This window comes from Felis catus, chromosome B4 (assembly GCF_018350175.1).
Source record: "Felis catus isolate Fca126 chromosome B4, F.catus_Fca126_mat1.0, whole genome shotgun sequence".
Lineage (NCBI taxonomy): Eukaryota > Metazoa > Chordata > Mammalia > Carnivora > Felidae > Felis > Felis catus.
This window is the reverse complement of record NC_058374.1, coordinates 141,010,733-141,032,090: the sequence shown is the minus strand read 5'-3', so window position 1 is coordinate 141,032,090 and position 21,358 is coordinate 141,010,733.

The following is a 21,358-nucleotide window of genomic DNA, read 5'->3' as shown; positions in this document are numbered from 1 at the left end:
CGCCCCCAGCACACGGCCCCTCAAAGGGTGGGGGTCATGGCCGGGGTGGGCAGCGATCTCCCATTTCTAGAAAAGGCCCGGGCTGCGCTGGAGGTGGTCACGGGGCCCTGGACGCCCTCACGAGGGTGGGTGATCCTATCCCGGGTCCAAAAGTTCCCGGAAGAAGCGCGGGCCGTGTCGGGGCAGTGCCAGCCCAGAGCTCAAGAACCGTGAGGGACAGGGAGGGCGGGGGCGGGCCGGGACCTCTCCAGTCCAGCCCAGACGTGCTGCGCTACCGGGAGCCTGGAGCCACGCGAGGGGACATGTGGGGCATCACTGCAGAGGATCTCGGCTGAGCTGTGTCCCCGGCCTTTGTGGGGTGAGCGCTGACCAAGCCAGTGTGACAGGTGTCCTCACCAGGGGACAGAAGGGGATGTGGTGTGAAGGTGGAGGCAGAGCTGGGGTGACGCGTCCCAAGCCCAGGGTTGAGGTGAACCCCAGGAGAGCGGCCACCGCTGGCTGTCCCCACGGCCTCTCCTGGGTCCCCGACCTCCGCCCCCGCCGCGGGAGAAGAGGTTTCCGTTGGGTCAGATTGCTCCCTGCCGCCGGCCCCGTCCTCTCTCTCGTCCCTCCAGGCTCCCTTTCGGGAAGAGCGCTGGCCACCCAGTGCGCCGTGGCTTGTCAGCACTGCCCGGTCCAGACTGGCCTGGCGCCTGGCCGCGCGTCCCTGCAAAGTCCGGGTCGCCTCCGTGTTCACATGTCAGACCCTCACACACCGCCCAGACCCCCAGGGCCAAAGCCAAGTGAGTCTGCGTGGCACGGACCGGCGAGCCCGCGGCTGGGAGGCTGTGCCCCTGCCCGCCTCGCCCCTGCCCTTGCCCCTCTCGCCTCTGCCCACCGTACCCTGCCTGCTTCGTCCCTGCCGCCCCTGCCTGCCCTTCCCCTCCCCTCCTGCCTGCCTCACACCCCTTCCTGCCCCTGGCCACCCCTCCCCTGCCCGCCTCACACCTGCCCTGCCCCTCTCGCCTCTGCCTACCATACCATGCCGGCCGCACCCCTGCCCGCCCCTCACCCCTTCCCGCCCCTGCCCCATGCCCCTGCTGCCCTGCCTGCCTGCCCCACCCCTGCCTCTGCCCATCACGCCCCTCCCCCCACCACACCCCTGCTGTGCCTTCCTGGCCTCCGGATGTGGGAATGGGGCTTCCGGAAGGGGAAGGGATGGTCCCACTCGCGAAGACATCCTCCCACGTGTCACCACCTCCAGGCTGGCGGGAAGAGTGAATTCAGAAAACACACGAACTGACCTATTTTCCAAAAACATCATGCGTTGCTTTCGAGGAGGGCTCGTCACCAAAAGAAGCCAGAGTCACGTCTGATGCGGAGTCTGAGGTTCTGGCACAGGCGTTGGGGTTTCTTCTCTGAAGTTCCTGGATAGGGTGGATGTCATGAGGGTTTAAGGGACAGTGTATCCTCTTTCTCGGGGTCCCACACATGGCTCCTGTCTGGAAAATTCCAGAAGCCCCAGATCACTCTTGTCGCCTACATATCCAGGGCATCGGGCCTGTTCCCCTCAGAACGGGGTCTCTGGGGAGAGGAAGGGGGTCTGTGTGGCACCCGTTAGGAGCTGGCTGGGACGGGGCTGTGCAGCCTCTTTGGTGGACGAGGACACCCCGTGTCCTGTAAGGGGCTCCCTGGAGGTCAGTGTGGGGCTCTCGACCCACCCGTCCCACTGTCACCCTCTGTGGGAACTGTGATCTCCACCCTCGGGTGGTGCATCCGGGACGTGGAAGGAAGAGGAGACTGCCGCCTGGATGGGGGACTGTGGGTGCTGGGCCTGGCGGGATGGGGCCCCCAAGGTGGCTGACAGGTGGGGGCCAGAGCAGTGGGTCTGGGGGAGGGTGGGGTGCCTGGGGTCCCTCGTGGGTGGGGAGGCCACTGCAGACCCAGGGGTGCCGGATGGTGGGAGGCCAGGCACCAGATGAGCTGGGTCACGCCACAGGAGACTCTATCAGAAACACGGTCAGCTCCCCCCCCACCGACAGCGACGGAGGACACTCCTCAGGTTCCTGTGGCTCCAGGGTTCCCCGTGCCTACCCTGCCTGGGGCCCCTGGTGCGCTCACGGCACTGCGTGGTGCGGTCTCGTCTGTTAGGGACACGGGGACGGCCGTGTGGGGACACGGGGACAGGGAGCGTCTGCACCAAAGGAGGGGCCTCAGGAGAAACCATCCCCTGCTGACATCTTGGTCTCATCCCGGAAATGAATCCTGAAAGAAAGACTCAGTGATACATACTTTCCACAGGCCCGGCCTCAACTCCATGAGTCAAGAGTGACCGTGGAGGCAGAATGCCATTAAAGACGCTTCCTTCCAACAGCACATGGCGGAAACCCGCCTACCGGCTCAGACGGCATGAGTGTCCCCTCGTGCAGAGCAGAGTCTGGACTTAGGCAGCTCCAGGCCGTCATCAGAGCCTGGGCGTTCGTCCCTGTGCCTCCCGCCTCCGCTCCGGACCAGCTCCCCTCGTGGACTCAGGGTGGCCGCGGTAGCTCCTGGGCTCACGTCCTGATGAAAGCACTCGAAGGCAGAAAGATCAGCTGGTCTGGTTCCTCTCAGGACCCTTTAGGTGGCTGAGGATCAGCGCCCAGGCCGCTCAGGGGGCCGCCCCTCACTTCTCACGGCGAGGCCCACTCGCCCCTGGCGAGGACCGGGGCCCGTGGTCAACTGGGACCCTGTGGGGAGCAGGGCTGGGTCGGCCTGGTCCTCTGCAGGGTGTCACTTCGTTCTCATGGAGGGAGACCCCGTTTCAGGGGTAAAATTCCTTCCCCCAGGACAACTAAACGGCAGCTCCCCCAAAGGCAACCGAGGCAAAAATGGACAGACGGGACTTCTTCAAACTACAATCTGCACGGCAAAGGCAGCCATTGACAAGATAAAAAGGCAGCCTAGGGAATGGCAGAAAATATTGCAAATTATGTGTCTAGTAAGGAGTTACTATCCAAAATATATAAAGAACTCATGCAACTCAAAAGCCAGGGGATAAACGATGTAATTGAAAAATGGGCAGAGAACGTGGACAGACACTTCTCCGAAGGAGACACACAGATGCCAGCAGACGCGTGAGAAGACGCCCAGCGTGACTCAGCATCGGGGAGATGCCGCCTCACCCCTGTCAGGATGGCTAAAATCACCAACAGAGGCGACAACCGGTGTTGGCGAGGGTGCGGAGAAAGGGGACCCTCTTGTACTGTCCGTGGGGACGCGGACTGGCGCAGCCGCCCTGGAAGGCAGTGTGGAGGGTCCTCAAAGCTAGAATCATCCTGGGATCTAGAAATGCCAGCCCTGGGTGTTCACCTGACGCACGTGAGATCACCAACCGTAGCCCTTGTGTTCACGGCGGCGTTGCCTTCAGTAACTTGAGCTGTGGAAGCAGCCCGTGTGTCCATCGACCGGTGGGTCCTTGAAGAGGCGGAGTATATACGCCACATCTCCATCTGTCTGTCCTCTATCCATCTGTCGTCTATCATCTGTCTGTCTGTCTCTATCATCATCGTCATCATCTACCTGTCTATTTGTCTATCATCTGTCTGCCTATCATCTGTCTGTCTATATTTATCTGTCTCTATCTTTTATCTCTCTATCATTTATCTGTCTCTCTGTCATCTGTCTATATCTATCTGTTCATCATCTATTGTCTATCTGTCTATATCTATCATCTATCTGCTATATATATGCATGTACGTGTGTATGTATCTACCATGGAATATTATTCAGCCATAAAAAAGAATGAAACCTTGCCATTTGTGATGATGTGGACGCCTGCTGAGGACATTGTGCTCAGCGAAATAAGTCAGACAGGGACCGATAAACACTGTACGATCTCACTTACGTGTGGAACCTAAAAACAAACCCCCCAAAGCCAAGCTCACAGATGCAGAAGACAGATTGGTGGTCCCCAGAGGGGAGGGCTTGGGGGCGGTGAGGCGGGTGCCGGGGTCAGAGGTACACCTCCTGGCCGGAGGTAACTAGGTCGCGTGCGGCATACGACACGGGACCGTAGCCGATAACGTACGTGCTGCACACCATGTGACCACGCGTGCTGTTGCATGTTTGGAAGCTGCTAAGAGAGTAGGTCTTACGAGTCCCCATCGCAAGAAGAAAACCCTGTAACTGTGGTGACGGGTGCTAATGAGATTCACTAACGAGATTTCGGGGTGTATGCAAATATCGAATCGTTGCGTTGTGCGCCTGAAACTGACACAATGTAGACTGTCAATTACATCTAAATAGTAATTTTATAAGGCAGCGGTTTAACAATTAAAAACTGAGATGTGTCCCAAAATCCCCAATCTTTTGATGCCGTCAAACTCGTCTCTCATCTCCTGGTTTATCTGCATGAGAGACGTGTCGTTTGGGTTTTTGCCTCACGGTCCCCTGGGGCTCTCTGCGTGGAGGTGACGCCACCCGGCTCTGCCTTCGTTTCCTCACCTGTGAAGAGTGACGGGCTCCGGGTGGTCCGCGGGTGGCCGTGTGGGTCCCGGGGTCTGCGCCGGCCGTGGGAGGAGCCGGCCATCTGCATCCCGTGCCTGTGAGGTCAGGAGGGAGCAGATGCTGGGATCCGCGGGGAGCGTGTTTTCGCCTCCCGCGGGAGTCTCGCCTCGATGTGCCTGCAGAACCAGAGGAACTAATTTATTTGAATAAAGTATTTAAATGACTGTGGCATTCTTCATATTTTATTTTTTCCTCTTGGAGGTTATGACAAATAACTCGGATTTCATGAAATATATATTTTAAATGTCTTTATGCACCAAAAGGGCAATCCCCCGGCATGTTAATTAGGCTGGAGAGATGAGATTTGGTGCACAAAAGCGTATTTATAATGTGCCTTATTAATCATCGGCTGTTTCCAAGAAAATAATTATGTTGGGCAAATGATAATATTTTGCTCTCGTAACTGTGTCTCCACATTTATTCAAAACTCTCGGTGCTTACATTTGGCACCCGATTAATTATTCTTCTTACAATAACTGGTTGCTTTCACTTTTCTGTCGGACAGTGTTTTGCTAATACAGCTCCTCGGGGGACTCGGTGCGGGCGGGCCTCGGCACGTCAGCAAGAAGGGCCCCCGAGCGTCCTCGTCTTCGCTTAGGTCAGGCCGGGCGGCGGGCAGTGTTGGTGAGAAGGGCCCACCCGTGGTCAGTGACGGGTGTCCACGCAGCCACGTGGGGTCTCGGGGGCCCTCCAGCCTCCTCTGAGGACCGGGGACATCACGACCTGGCTCTGGGACGCGAGGGACGTCCTGTCTGTGTGCAGCGTGCACCCCGAGGGTGACGCCCTCCCTCCCGGGACGCCCGCTCATGAACAGTCCTGGCCACGGGCAGTGCCGCACTGCGGGTGCAGGACAGGCTCACCTAATTCGCTTTGTTCCGCAAGGCTGCCCCGCGATCGCCCCGAGGTCAGACCAGAGACCCGCCAGCTGGTCCCCCAGCCGGTGAAGGTCAGCACCGGGGCTGGAATTGGGGTCTACGTCCCCCAAGAAAGCAACTACTGTGCCATTTGGTCCCTGTCTCCTCTCGTGGACGGGTGCCGGGGGGTGCTCTGGGGAACCCGCTTTGGGAAGTGCTGCGCTGGCATCCCTACGTGGCAAACGCCTTCGGGGAGCAGTGCCGTCATTCACGTCACTCGACTGCATCCTGAGAAGGCTGCCACGCGGTTCGGATTTGGAGGCGTTCGTCACTGTTCTTGTCGGTGGATACAAGCGATGTCCCCGAGTCTGAAGCGGACGGTCCTCTGGGCTCCTGGAGCTGACCTGGTGACTCCACCCGCTGGGCCACCCTCATTCTGGTCACTGTCCCTGGCTGGCTCCTGGCCAGGGCCGGGCAGGTCTGCTCTCGCCCCCGTGGACTCCACACGCCGATCTGTGGGTTCCCCGTGCGGTTACCGGCGCACAGACCGCGTAGGTGCCTGGGCTCCCGCTCCGTCTCTGGGGCCACAGCAAGGACCGTCTCTTCCCACGCGCCACGCTTCCGTGCATGTCACTCACCCCACGCTCGCTGTCCCCGCGAGGCCGCCGCCTCCTGCTGCTCAAGGGGATAACGCTCCCGGTGTGGATAACGCCGCTCCAAGCGCTCCCTACCGGCCGCACTCGCGGCTTGGACGCCCGCAAGCTGAGCTGCTCTGTAACATTTTAATAACTGCATCCAGAATGTGTTCTAGGATTCCTGGTCTTCAGATGTGGAAGCCGAGGCAGAGAGGACACAGAGAAGGCCGAGTGGCCCGGGCACGAGCTGCCTCCCGATCGGCGTGGGGTCGGGCCGCGCTGTCCGTTCGTGTTTCTCTCTGAATCAGAGTGTCTACTCCTTCCAGGTTTGTTTTGATGGGAAGCACTGCACTTCGGTTTCCCGCCCTACTGGGTGCTGCCCGCTACCCCTCCCCCTCTCGTCCCCACCTGCCATCTCGTCCTTCAGAGCCACCTGCTTCTTTGTGTCGCTCGCAGCTTTGAAACGGTTCTGGGACGTCGCCATTTGATATCTTCACTGACAACCTGCTTGTGCGGAAGAAGGTGCCGGATCCACGCTTGCTCGAGATTTGTCCACTGCCAATGCTCAGCGGTGCCGGAGAACGGGAAAGACTCGAGGGTGCTGGGAAGAGCTCAGCAAACAAACGGCCGAGGCGGGTTTTCAGCAGAACGGGCACCCTGCAGGGGTGAGGGGCCAAAGCCCGGCCCGGCTGAAGCAGATCTGCCTGGAAAGGGGGACACCTGCCCCTCGTCTGCGGCGTCTGCTTCCCTAGGTCTGCGCCGCTCGGGGTGGGGGGGGCCCGCCGGAAGCTGCCCGGAACCTGCAGACGGGAGGTCGGAGCAGGGCTGGAGGAAGACGGGCCCCTGCAAGCCTGCTTCCAACATGCATGGGGGAGACTCCCAGAAGGAAAAGAAACAGGGCCAATGCTCCGGGGCCGCACTGCTTCCAGAAACAAGAATAGTAGGGCTGTTGGGAAACGACGCAGATGTCTGTCTGTCCGTAGGTAGAGATGAAAAAGAGCTGATTAAAAATACTGAAAATAGGGGCACCTGAGTGGCCCAGTCGGTTAAGCGTCCGACTTCAGCTCAGGCCGTGATCTCACGGTCCGTGAGTTCGAGCCCTGCGTCGGGCTCTGTGCTGACGGCTCGGAGCCTGGAGCCTGTCTTCGGATTCTGTGCCCGCCCCCTCTCTCTCTGCCCCTCCCCCACTCCTACTCTGTCTCCCTCTCTCTCTAAAATAAATAAATAAACATTAAAAAAAATTTAAAAAAAGAACGCTGAAAATAAACCCGTTGCACAAATAAGTCACTTGGTGGTGAGACGCACCTTCCGGTGTCCCCAGAAAAGGAAGGACTTGTCAGTGTAGGAGTCTGGAGGATTTCACCCCAAAACAGGGCTGAGGGATTACAGACGTAGCAGAAAAACTTAATTTTAGTCGACAGAAAAGCCTGAAATTTTGATGCTAATATTTATATCAAACATATAAAATATCAGTAAACTGCATCCTTGAAATAACAGTGTTTCCTCTGATTTACTAATAACTTACTAATACAGTTTTTAGACCCAGGAAAATTTCATAAAGAAGGTGGCCACATGCTGAGGCACCGAGTGGGGTGGGTACGGTGGAGGGAGCCCGTGGACGAGGGGCCTGGCCTCTGGAGGCGGCAATGGAGCCCATGTGATGGGATAAAGGCCAGGGTCAGGAGGAAGGAGCAGGAAAGGGGACCGCAGGTTTAGAGTCAGGTGATGGCGGCCCCAGATGCTAAGCTTTGGGACTTAAATCCTATTTGCTGGGTGACAGAGAGCCACTGAGCATTCTTCCGTCCCCACGGGTGGGGGTGGGTGTAGGAGGGTCGCGCCCCTCCCCCCCGGCTTTGTTGGATGTAGCTGACGCATAACATCACGTAGGTTGAGATGCACCACGTGATGTGATTCCCATATACGTGAAGTGATGACCCCAACAGGGGCAGCTATAGCCTCCGTCACCTCGTGTAATTATCACGTTTTGTTGTGGTGGGAACATGTCAGCAGCTTTCGAGGACACGGTGTTGTGAGCCACACTCACCACGCTGTGCCTCGGGTCCCCAGGCTTGTCCTCTTACAGCTGGACCTCATCTCAGACACGGTGGCCCCAGACGACTAAGTGAATTAAGCAAGATTGCAGAATAAAGGCCAATGTACCCAAACCACATGTATTTCTATGTATCAGCAACACGTAATTGGAAATAAAAGTTTTAGCAATATGCTACTAATTACGACAGCATGAAAGAGAGTTGGCTGCAGATATATCGAACAAAATACATGCAGAAGCCTAAGACAAAAACTACCAAATACGGATGAAAACATGGATGAAAGGAATAGGCCAAGAGGCACCGTGTGCTGTTGAGGTGGGACCCCCAACCTCGCCAGGCTGTCGTCTCTGGACACTCCCCTCTGTACTCATGCAGTCACAATCCGGGTCCTGTTAGTATAGAAACCAAGAGGTTGATTCTCAAAGAGGGAAAGACAAGAGACCCAAGGCCGCCAAAACAGTTTTGAGGAAGAAAAATAACGCAGGGAGAATTAAGTCATTTGTTTTCAGGGTTTACGCGAAAACCACAACAATAAATGCGGTGGTGTTGGTGGGTCAGCTGACTTGAGCAGAGCCTATTTATAGACCCAAACGCATATGGCCAATTGATTATTCATGAAGGTGCAACGGCAGTTCAATGGAAAAGGCTAACTTTTTTGGCAAGTGATGCTGATAATATTCAACGTCCATATGCAGAACAATGAACCGTGACCCATGCTTGCACTGTGTGCAAACATCAGCCCAGTGGCTCATATCCTAAATGTAAATTTTTTCCATGTTCATTTATTTTTGAGAGACAGACGGAGCACGAGCAGGGGAGGGGCAGAGGGAGAGGGAGACACAGAATCCGAAGCAGGCCCAGCACAGAGCCCAACAGGGAGCTCGAACTCCCAAACTGTGAGATCTGACCTGAGCCAAAGTCAGAGGCTTAACCGACTGAGCCGCCCAGGCACCCCCCCCACCCACCCCGCCCCATATCCTAAATGTAAAACCTTAAATTATAAAACTGATTAAAACAGAGCGGACAATTTTTGTGACCTAGAGGTAGGCAAGTATTTCTTAGATATGACAGCAAAAGTATGATCCGTGAAAGAGAAAAAGTGATACGTCGAACTTCGTCAAGATTAAGAGCTTCTTCTCTTGAGAAGCCACCCCTGGAAAATCGTGTGGAGCTCAGGTGTCTGAGGAAGAGCTCGCATTCACAGCTTATCAATGATGTTCCAAACTCGGCATTAAGAAAACAAAAGATTTGAGCAGAAACTTCACCCAAGAAGATACGTGATGGTAAATAAGCACCAGAAAAGACACTCCATTAGGGAAATGCAGATTTCTTAATACCTACCATTGCATACTACGGGGATGGTTGAAAAGAAAACACTGACGATATCAAGTCTGAGTGAAGAATTTGGCCAAATGAATGATTGAATAAAGTACATGGATAAAATGTGGGCGCCTGAAAGGACAAGGAATGGGAAGAAGGAACGAAACCATTGTTACCGGCAGACAGTAGGACTTTGTACAGAAAATCTAAAACCATCTCTAATAAGGGAATTTAGTAAGTTTGTTAGATGCAAGGTCAATAGTGAAGAATTAATTATATTTTTCTATGTCAGCAACAGAACTGGGAAAACGAAATTCTAGAAGTGATACTACTTGCAATCATGCCCTAAAACCTCAAGTACACAGCAGTGAATAAAAGGAAATATGTGCAAGATCCTTACAACAAACACCACAAAATATTATCTCAAGAGGCTGGAAGATTGAGCACTGTAAGTCTGTCTGTCAGTCTACAGACAGACCGATCTTAGATTCAAGACAATTCCACTTAAAATTCCACTGCAATATTTTTGTGGCAATTAGTAATTGATTATAAATTTGTTTTTTTACATTTTGTGTATTTTTGATAGAGACAGAGCACAAGTGGGGGAGGGGCAGAGAGAGACAGAGACACAGAATCCGAAGCAGGCTCCAGGCTCTGAGCTGTCAGCACAGAGCCCGACGCGGGGCTCGAACTCACAGACCGCGAGATCATGACCCGAGCCAAAGTCGGACGCTTAACCGACTGAGCCACCCAGGCGCCCCATGTAATTGATTATAGAAGTTATCTGAAATGCAAATGACTAAGAATATGGAGAGTTTTGAAGATTAAGAACAAAGTTGGAGGTTATGAGATATCAACCCTTATTATAAAGTTGTAGCCATCAAAAGAGGGATAACAAGTATTGAACACAGTGAAGTGCCCAGAAGTAGATGAACACATGTGGACACTTGATTTATGAATACAAGGAAGGGGCACCAGATAACACTGGAGAAAAGGCAGGCATTCTGGATAAATGACACCAGATGAAATGAATGTCCTGATCCATATTTGTCCCAGTGGAAAACATTTGTATTTTGACTCTATTTTACAGCATATACAGAAATCACTTTGTGAATGGTAAATCAATATAGATTTTAGGATATAAAATAGGCAAATAGCTTCATAAATCTGGGGCAAGCCAAGATTTCTTAAACACAAAAAACTCTAAACATAAAGTAAACGGTGGATGAATTGGTCTTCAATAAGGTCAGGAACCTCAGTTCAAGGAAAGACACCTTTGAGAAGGCGACGGACAAGGTCACAAAGTAGGAGATGATGTGTGCAATGTGTAAAAGTAACATAGGACTAGTTTCCAGAAGAGTTAAAGAACTTTTTCAAATTAATAAGAAAAAAACAAGTCTACCTAATAGTAAACTAGTGCAAAGGCATGGGCAGGCATCTCAAACAAGCTGGTATACCTGTCAAATGGTAAACAGCATAGAGGAGGCGCTCAATCCCATAGGTCATCCGGGTCCACAACTAAAATCACATGCGATATGTACATCCCCGCCAGAAGGTCAGAATTTTAAAAGGAATGACAGTAGGAAACGGTGGTGAGCATTTGGAGCAATTGGAACTCTTACACCTGCTGGCGGGAGGGTTAATGGGTACAATAACCTGGACAGCAGGTGTAGACACACCTGCGTGTGGTCTAGTGGTTCCAGCCCATGCATACACCCAACAGAAGAGCACCAAGCTCATCTGTTGTCAGCCACATTATTTGTCATCGACACGAACTGGAAGTAGCCCCATGCCCATCAATGGTACAATGGATAAGTCAGTTTTTACATATTCATGCAGCAAGTTAGTATTAAAAGTGAAAATAAATGTAAAGTGCAATAAACAACAAAGTTCAAAATCTCAATTAATTTGGGTCTTACGAGTGTAGACACAAAATCTACATACTGCAAGATTCCACTTATATGAGGTGTGGAACAGGGAAAGCTACTTTTCAGGGTAAAATCCTAATAGTGGTGAGCTCTGGGGAGAGAGGGTCCTGTGATTTGAAAGAGGGACGGCAGGGATCTCTATAATACTGCTGCCCCCCCCAGTGATGGTCCAAAGGTGTTCCCACTTCAGGGCATGCATGTGACCCTCCAGGTAAAATTAAACCCTCCCCAAAGGCAGTTCTCGAAGAATATACTTAGGAAGGAGAAAGTCAGCATTGGGAGAAAAGTCTCGGATGCAAGAAGAGGACGTTAACAAAGTAAACTGCAAACAAACTCGTCATGTAGCACAATAAAATAACGTCTGATCCACAGAACTTGAAAAAGGGATAGACCTAAATACTAAAGAAAAATAAAATTATGTCAGTAAGATGGTGATCTGAATCACGCCCTTCCTAGATCCAGCTTTGTTTGGGAATATGACGAGGATGTAAAATAAAATTGCACTGGGTGTGCATGTTAACATTTATAGAATCACTAGTCAAAAAGTAGGAAGAAAGTATGTGAGTTCAAATCAAAGCATGGAGAAGAACACGATGGGGAAAAATATTCGTTCAATCGAAATAAAGCAAGAAATAAGAAGACAGCGCTGAACACAAAAGAGCCGGAAGTGTGAAAGCAAGCCTGAGACAGAAGAGAGGGTCTCCCATTTCACTGTGACGGCAGAGGAGAGAGACCCCTACTCCGTAAATGTTCCTGATGTACTGGATTGTTTACAAGGGAAAAAAAAAATACAGCTGGATCCCTGCCTCACACCATACACCAAGTAAACTCCAGGAGGTTCAGAAATTAACTGTGAAACCCAGAATGATAAAAATTAAAATTAAAAAAAAAATTGAACCTATAAGAGTATCTTTATGTCTTTGAGGTGGTGATGAATTTTTCAAATAAAACACAACACAAGTAACCAATAAGGGAAAACACTGATAAAACCAACTCGTTCAGTTGTGAGAAACGTGCTTCGTCAAAAAGCAGCTCCAGGAACATAGCATTCTACTCAAAACCTAGTGAGGGTATCTGCCACATGTGTCCCCAGAAGAAGCTTAGCGTTTGGGTTGCATATTACTGTGGGAGGAAGCACCCGGATCTTGGTGGCTTAAAAGGGCCATTATTATCGTCCCCGTGGTTCTGTGAGTTTGCTGGGTTCAACCGGCCGGTTCTTGCTCCGGTTTCCAATGTGCTTACAGTGGGAGGGGGGCTGGGCTGGAGCCATCTGTTGGGGGTTCAGGGCTCCAAGAGCAAAAGTGAGGGCTGTCCGACCTCCGGCTGCCACCGTGGTCCATTGGTCACAGAGGTGACAGGCAGCTCTGGTTTGAGGGGGTGCACGGACTCCGTCTCTCGACACAGCGGTGGCCTGATGGTCATGGAGGGGGAGGAGGTCATGTTGGCTATGTTCAGAGAGAAATCACCACATTCTCCAAAATATATTAAGATCTAAAAGTTCGTAGGAAAAAGACAGCTATCCCGGTGGCCCAAAGGACAATCTGGCAAAAAAAAAAAAAAAAAAAAAAAAAAAAAAAACTGTGTCAGTTTCTGAGTTTAGAAAGGGGCTGCTTTTCGTGGGTGGAGAACAAGGTAAGAAGGCCCCCACTCCCGCGTTATCGGAGGTGCGGAGGCAGACCACCAAGGGTGATTTTACCCCCGGCAGCCTGGCCGGGGCTGGGTCACCAGGAACCGATGTGGTACAGCCACGCTGGGAAACCCGTGGGACCGTCTGGTAAGACTGAGGACCCACCTGGAGAGACCTGCCCGTCTGCACCACGAGCGAGGGTGCTCCCGGCAGCAGAACGCGGGCTGGAAAATGGCAACGGACCGGCGGTGTGGTCACAGGACGCAGTGGGTGCAGACTGGCCTCTCGGGCACACGTGGCCTGGAGGGCAGAGGGGAGCACAGGCCCGTCAATCAATTTAGATGGACTTCATAGACCTTCCAATCCAAAAGCCAACGATTTGGGGCTGCAGACACATGGTGAGCAGCATCTGGGTTTGGGGTGGGAGTCTGTGTGAGTGTCAGGCTTCACTCCTCAGGCAGGACCCGGGGACCCGGGGGCAGTGGGAGCCCCAGATGGCCCGGGGGCGACTGTTCTGCCAGTGGTGGAGACAAGGCTCGCAGCTGGTGTGTGTGGGCGTGGCGGGGTGGTGTTGGCACCAGATGTGGTGTGAGAAGCCCCTGGGCGCCCTCGGGGACCTCCTGCACCTGCTCCCTGGGGAGGAAGTGGGGGACCGGCGCGTGCACCGACCCTCCCTCCCTCCCCCCCCCCCCCCCCGCGAGTGGTTTGAACTAGGACGTGAGCAGTTGACCTGGGATGGGAAGTTGGTGTATCTGGGAAGGTCACATCCTCTCTCCCTTCATGATGTGCCAACTTTGCGATGTGCCAGCTGGAGCCGTGAGCACGCAGAGCTCAGCCGAGGGAATGGGGTAAATGTGTCTCGGGGCCGAGGGAGGCAGGTGCCGTCCGCCCCATCGAGCTGCACACCCGCGGGACGCTGGTGGGGCGCCTCTGCGTGGGGTTGGGGGTCTGTGCCCGCAGGGACCCCCCCTTTGTCTGGCGTCGGTGAGCTTGTCTAGTGCACCTCCTGCTGCTGTGGATGCTGGGATGATCTTGGCGGACTCTCGAGGGCTTTGTCGTCGCAAGCGGCCCTGGTTGCGGTCACGGTGGGCGGTGTTCTCAGGATCTGTGGCCGAGGAGGATGTGGGGGGCGCTCACTTCCTGTTGTCCCCTAGGCAGCCCGGTCCAGCCGGCGTGCTCCGGGCCACACGGCCTCAGGGACCCTGGGGGGGACACCTGTCCCCGGCGTCCTCCGGGACCACCCACCGATCACCTTGCCGGACTCCGCGGTTCCCGTGAAAACAGCTTCTAAATATGGACGCCCTGGCACTAATTATAGCACAGATTGCGTGGGGAATTTGGCGGCCTGCACCGTGGCAATCCAGATTAAGCAATTAACCTTGATGTCACTGTAATTATTAAGATACTTTAGCAAAATGAACTAATTTCCCCACAGGATGTTGAACCGAAATCAACTTTCACTCTCTTTAAGATGCCAAAATAGGAAATGTTAATGGAAAATTACCTTTGGATGTTTAATAAATCTCCGGGGCCTGTGGCTCCCTGTCAATCCCGGGCCGCGGTGCGACCTGGCGCCTGCCGGCTGGAGCCGGCGTGTGCACGGAGCATCCTGGGCGAGTGCCCCGCGCTTGGGATGCGAGCGACGCAGGTGGCCGCCCCGTGTCCCCGTCAAGGTCGCTCCGCCCGGTTTCCTGGTCCAGGAGCCGCAGAAGAGGGGCCTCGCGGGGCATCGCCGCTCCCTGGGTCCGTGGCTGCACGTGGCTCTGCCGCCCACCCGCAACCTGAGCCCCGTCCACAGTCCCGGGGCTCCCGCGCCCCTCGAGGCACAGACGCTCCGAGGGGACCCGGAGGGGTAGCCCCAGGCCCCGCGGTGGGCGTGCAACTCCAGCCACGTCTCCTGTGCCAACGGCAGCTGAGAACAAGGCGGGCTCTGTCTGTGAAAATAACGCTCGCTCTGGCCGTTGGTCTCCTCGCGTCTGCTTGAACCGGTTAACGACTTCAAATAATGTATTTTAAAATCGTCATTATCTTTGTCATTACTAGATGAGCTGCGAAGATATGATGGCGAATTTTACACTTAGAGTGAGATTCCAAGGGCCTGCGACGCTCAGCTGTGATTTCCTCAGGCTCACTTCCGCTTAGCGGGACGAATCTGGGCTGCAGGCAGCTGGGCCGGCGGGGAGCAGCGAGTCGGGTGGAGGAAAGGCAGCACGTGAGCGGGAAGCGGTGGCCTCTGTTCTGCCGGGTCGCCTGGAACCCCACCTGGAAACGGGCGGGGCTGCAGCCGCAGGTGGGAGGGCTGGACCAGCCAGACCTCTTGGATTTAGTGCTCTTGGAGCCTTCCTTTCGAAAGTCGTTTTCAATGTCGGCGTCTCCTCCTTACTGGAGTTTCACGAAGGTGGCTGGGATCGGACACCCGTCGGCCCCCCGCCCCCCCCCCCCCCCCCCCCCCGAGCCCCCGCACGAGTCAGGCGGACAGACGGCCGGGCAGGCTGCAGCGTCCTCCGCTGCGTCCCCTGCCCTGCTCGGCTCAGCTCCACTCAGGCCTCCACAGGGACACGGGCTCTTCCTGCCGCTGCCACGGGAGCGTCCCCTCCCGTCCTGCCCCAGGCCGGGCGCTGCCCCCGCGGGACCTGCGGAGTCAGGCTGACGCCGGGAGCGCAGGAGTGCGTGAGGACCGGCCCCTCGGCCTCCCGGTGTCCGGGGCCCCCTCTGCTCCGGCCGCCACGTCTCCTCCTTGAACGCTGACCCTCCCGCCTCCCTTATGAAGAACCTGGGATGACGTGAGCCACTCAGACAGTCTGCGCCCGCCCCCGTCTCGGGTCCGTGTGCTAATCCACCTGCAGGGTCCGGTTTGCCGGGTGAGTCACCCGCAGGGCGTGAGCTCAGGAGGGGCGCCTCCCAGGCTGGCGGTCAGCTGCCCCACGTGCGCGTCATTCCCGGGCTACAGCTGGAGGAGGGTCAAGGCTCCGCGTGGACGGGCTCGCCCGGACCTCCAGCTGGAGAACGGCCGAGGAGCTCTGTGTTGGGGCGTCGTGAGAGGCGGACCCCGTGCCCTGTGCCCAGGACGAGCCATCTCGGGACGACCCGTGCCGGTCGAGGGAGGGCCTGGCCTCAGCGCGTTCCTGCCTCTGGACTCGCCGGTCACCCCGCCCCTGGGCACTGTCTCAGCATGTTCTGACCCCTGGTGGCCCTCGTCCCGGCTGACGGCCCCTCACAGGCCCGGGGGACACCGAGCGCTGGCTGAGGGGAGGGGGTCGGGGCGCACTGCCAGGTCTGTGGGGTGTTGGCTCTCGATGGGGGCTCCTGTGAAAGCCACTTGGCCTCCTGCCACCTTGCCTGGACTGACCTGGATGAGTGTGGAGGCAGGACCCAGGTGGGTGAGCCAGTTCGTGCTGCCGCATCGCCACTCCACGCCCACTTGGTGCCCCCCCCCGCCCCCGCCCACAGTCCTTCTCCCCGGGTCTGCGCACCAGCGGGAGGGGCACGGCCGAACTGGGTCTGTCGGGGTCACACCAGGATGCAACGGCAGGAGACCCGGGGGGGCCCGACCCCTCAGGCGGAAGGTCCTGCCGAGCGACTGGCCCCTCGTGAACGGGCAGGGCACCAGCTGCCCCCTCCCGAGGAGCCAACAGCCAAGCCGAGGAGAGGGCTGGCCGCCGGTCACCCAGGGCCTGGGTCCCGGGACCGCAGTGGCCCGAATGGGCCCCGGAAGAGCTGTACGTGAGACCCAACTGGCCGACACCTGGATTCAACCTGGGGACACATGAGCAGAAAGCCCAGGGTCACCGGGAGGTAGTGACAGTGGCTCCTGTGTGCCTCTAACTGGTTACTGGTCATAGAAAATAGCCAAGACGAGTTTCTTTCACTGCCTGTGAGCGACCACAGCAGCCAGGACGAGCGGGGACAGGGACAGGCACTGCAGAGCTTCACACACCGGGGAGGTCCCAGGAGGAAGCAGCCATGGTGAGCGTGGTGCAGGGACGGGGGTCCCCGGGGGTCCCCAGTCTCGCCCAGGCTGTGTGTGCTCGCCCACTCGGGTGGCAGCCCCCAGCTCCCCGGGGTCTGTGCTGGGCCTGTCCCAACAGCAGGCTCCGCCCCGTCATCCCTGCGTTCTCTGTGCTTGGCACGCACAGCACGGCCTCGCGGGGGGTGGGGCCGCTCCTTACGTACACGAAGGCGAACGTACGCACTTGTGTGCCCAGCCTCCACACGGCCGAAGGACAGGGCCGCAGGGCCCCGCTGGGGGTCTTGGTGGTGGGGGGGGCTCCGGGGCCCAGGAGCGGCCGAGGCGGAGGCCACCCCGTCTGGACCCTTGCTGCACAGGCGGCCAAAGACCTGAGCCCTCCCCGGTCCCGCATCCCTAAACGGGCTGGTGCCGGCCACCCGTGTCCGGGCCGCTCCCCTGCGGCGCTCAGGTGGGACAGATGGCAGGTGGCACCGGGGGCCCGGGGACGTGGACGGGGAAGGTGGGCAGAGAGATGGCTGATGGGAGCCTGGTCCCCGTAGACTCACGTCAGCGCGGACGCAGCCGCTGGTTCCCGGCTGTGGACCCGCCGCGTGTCTCAGTCCCACCGCTTCTCTGGATGGAACACGAGAGGGAGCAGACTCCGTGTCTCTTCGGGAGAAAACAGGGCTCCTGTGTGCGTCCGGCCCGTTCCGCCTCCCTCGGTGACCCGACGGCCCGGACTCAGAGACACTGCCGCTGTGCAGTGATTGTGAGAATTGGGTAGAAGGGTGTGTGTGCACACGTGAGTGCACCGAACCACGCCAGGGCTGTCCCGTCTGCAGAGAAGTGACGTGAGGCCCCCGCAGCTTTGCACCAAGAAGACACCACCCGGACGGCTCTGGGAAGGTCAGGGATGCCCGGTGGTGAGTTCCTTGAGAAGAGCCATGTTTCTCGAGAATCCGTGCTGGTCTCCTGCCCCTCCACTCAGCAGGCCTGGCTGTAGCCCACAGGGCATCATGTTACCTGCCGTCTGTGGATGTGGTGAAGGGCCGATGTCGGGTCCTGGGTGCTGGGTGCTCGGTTCCGGGTGTCAGGTCCTGGGTGCTGGATGCTGGGTTCCGGGTGCCAGGTCCTGGGTGCTGGGTTCTGGGTGCCGGGTCCTGGGTGCTGGGTGCCAGGTGCTGGGTCCTGAGTAGGCACTGTGATGCGGGCCAGGAGTCTGTTGGTCTGAGAAGGCTGAGTGCCCTGGGACCACTCTGCACTGCCAAGGACTGGGTGATGGGAAGAAGGGTCCTTACGGGTGCTGCTGCCCCTCCCAGAGAGCGCCCCAGGGTGATGTGGACCAGGCTGTAGCCTGATGTGCAGCAAGGTGGGCCAGGCGCTTGGGGAACGGACGTAGCAGGACCGAGAGACCGATGTGATCATGAGCCTCTGGTCCCATGAGAAACGGGGCCTCTGTGCCGTGCTGCTCAGCCCTTTGGGGCCACAGGCTGCGTCCATGCTCAGGGGGTAAAGCCCCAGCGAGGGCCGGTCGTGGGAGCCTCTGGTTCACAGACAGCACTGGGACCAAGCTGGGGACCAAGTGCTGGGGCCAAGCGCTGGGAAGCGGAGTCTGTATAGCACTGGAGACTCCCCCCAGTTCCCTGGCCTCGTGTAGGCCTGTCTCTGCATGGGGTCCTGAGTCTCAGCAGATGCACCAGGGGGACTACACGGGCTCCACCTTCCTTGTTGGCCGGGGCGCCCCGCCCACGGCCCGCCCCACCCACGGCCCCGCCCACGGCTCCGCCCCCAGGCCCCGCCAGAGCCCGGAGGGTCAGTTTCTAGTGCTTACCTGGATTCCTGCCCACGCGGAGCCCGGTGGCCCTGGTGTCCTCTCCATCTGCACCAAACTGGAAGTCCTGGTGTCCCCTCTGAGCCCAGCGTCCCCTCCAAGCCAGTGTCCCTGACGTCCCGCCCCCTCACGTTCTACTTTATTAGCCCCCCACGCCTCCTTTCTGACCTCAGAAGCCTTTTTGTTTCATTGAAACTTTAAATAATTTCTTAGTGTTTAAATCAAAGGGGAATGTAGTTCATAGAATTTAAGGAAGAAACACATTTATCAGCTCACACTGGCCACGTACACCTTGAAGGGCCTTGGGAGGCTCTTGGAGACTGGAGGTCCCAGGAGAGAGACATCCCAGCCTGTGAGCCCGGTGATTATCCGCTGGCCCGGGTCCCCACCCCCGGGGACTCTGCTCTGGAGGACACGACCCGCCCCTCCTTCACCCTGCTACCTCCCGGGGGCGGCTGCACCCACCCGTCCAAGACCAGGTGGCATCTCTGTTCTGATTCTGGAATCTGCCCTGCAGCTCTGGGTCTGTAGTACCTGAGGGGGGGGGTGTACACAGTGGGTGCCTAATAAGTGTCTGTTGGAGTAGACTGAGGGTGCCTAATAAGTGTCTTCTGGAGTAGACTGAGGGTGCCTAATAAGTGTCTGCTGGAGTAGGCTGAGGGGAGAGCCATGGGGAATGATCTTCAGTACCTGGGGGGGGTGTACACAGTGGGTGCCTAATAAGTGTCTGCTGGAGTAGACTGAGGGTGCCTAATAAGTGTCTGCTGGAGTAGACTGAGGGGAGAGCCATGGGGAATGAGACCCCTGCCTGCTTGACCTTCCTCTTCTTCCCACCCCGAACCTCTCCCATCCAGGAACCCCCAGCCCCCTGAGAAGCTCGGAGCAGACTCTGGGAGGGGTCCGCCCGTCACCCATAGCCTCCACTCTGGGATTGTCAGTCGGGCCTCTGGGCCCCGGCCTCCGACTTGGCCGTGGCCGACCTGGGGAGCCTCTGGCGATGGTGGGCCCCAGACGCAAGGCTAACCACAGGGGACACGGGGCAATGGAGCAGTGGCTGCGGCTCCCCCCCTCAGCGTCCCCCAGGGAGGCCCCCCGGCCTCACTGTGCTCCCTGTGCCATGGCCCCGATGTCTCTGCTGACTGCATCCCCGTGAGGGCCAGAGGACGTGAGGGGTGCAGGGGGACAGGGCTCCCCAGAACCCCCACGTGCCCCTGGCCAGGCACGTGCCCTGCAGGTGACAAGGCCCTTCTCAGAGCCAGCACCCAAACACGCCAGGCTCCGGGCTGTGTCTGATGGCGGTGTGGGTGCTTTGGCGTGTCCTGTCCCCCGGTCCTCTTTTGGAGGCCGTGGAGGTGAGACCACAGCTCTGAGGACCCGCCAGCGTCTCCCGGAAACACTCATCCAGGCGAGTCTGCAAACAGGGAAGGGCCCGGGGACCCAGCCTGGAGGTGCACTGGGGCTCATCTCTGCCAGGCTTGTCCTGGGCATCCAGGCTGGGGAGGAAGACATCCCTCGGGCTCTGTGAGGGGGTGACCAGGAGAGAGAGCCCGCGGTGCAGGGCCTGTCTGGAGCCTGCCAACCCGGAGCTAAGCAGAGTGGGGTCGTGGGGGGGGAGCCTTGTCCGAAATGGGGTGCACGCTCCCCAGAAGCGGCACAGCAACGTAGCGTGCTGTCTTCTTGCCCGCAGAAGGCCAGCCGACGGGGGTGGGGGGCTGCCCGCCCACGTGTGTCCACATCTTGTTTCCTCCATGTTGACAGCTGGCCCCGCAGTCACTGCCCACACGCCTCGCCTGCATCTGGCCCCACGAGGATGCCGGGAGACGGGGCCTGGGGCACATGGTGTCCAGCCGGCCTCCCGCGGGCCGTGTGCTCGTGGCCCTGTGTTGACATGCAGCCTGGCGCTGAGAGTTGCGATCCGTGGAGCTTTGGAAGGAAGGGAGTGCGGAGCGTGACCCGTGCCGGGGTCATGGGCAAAGGGGAGGCTGTGGTTGAGGAAGGTGGGGCTGTGGTCTCCGGCATCGGGGTGGCACGTAGAGGGGAGCTTACGCAGGAGTGGGTGCGGGACCACTGCCACCTGGCGGAATTTCACGGCCCGACTGTGGCCTCTGTCACGTGTTCCCTGGAGGTCTTTAAGTTTTCATGCAGGGATGTCTTGTTTCATCAACCAAATTCCAAAATCCCTCAGGCCAGGACTTAACATTCCCCTCTGTCTCTGGCACAGCCTGGCATGCACACTGCTCTCAGGGGGCTCCGTAAGTCTGCGGGGTTGAGTCAAAGGCACGCCAGATGGAGGGGCCCTCACAAGGCTACAGGGACCCCCCCCCCCGGGGGCGGGGGGCTTCACATAGCAGCTGCTTTGGAGCCAGGGGAGGGTGTGCATAGACGGGGGTTCGTCGGCCCTGTGTGCTGGACTGAACTCTTCCAGAAAACGGCCAGGTCCCAGAGTCCCCACATGTCTGTCCCTGTTTTTGGCTTGGGACGATGAGGTCGGGAGCTGGGCTTTAAGACGCCTGCACTGTGAACTTTTTGCTGTGGGAGCCCCTGGCTGATGTGGGCTGAGTCATGAGGCGAAGGGTGGTTAGATAGTCCCTGGCACTTAACTCGGCCAATGTTTGGTGAATGAATCAGTGGGCGGT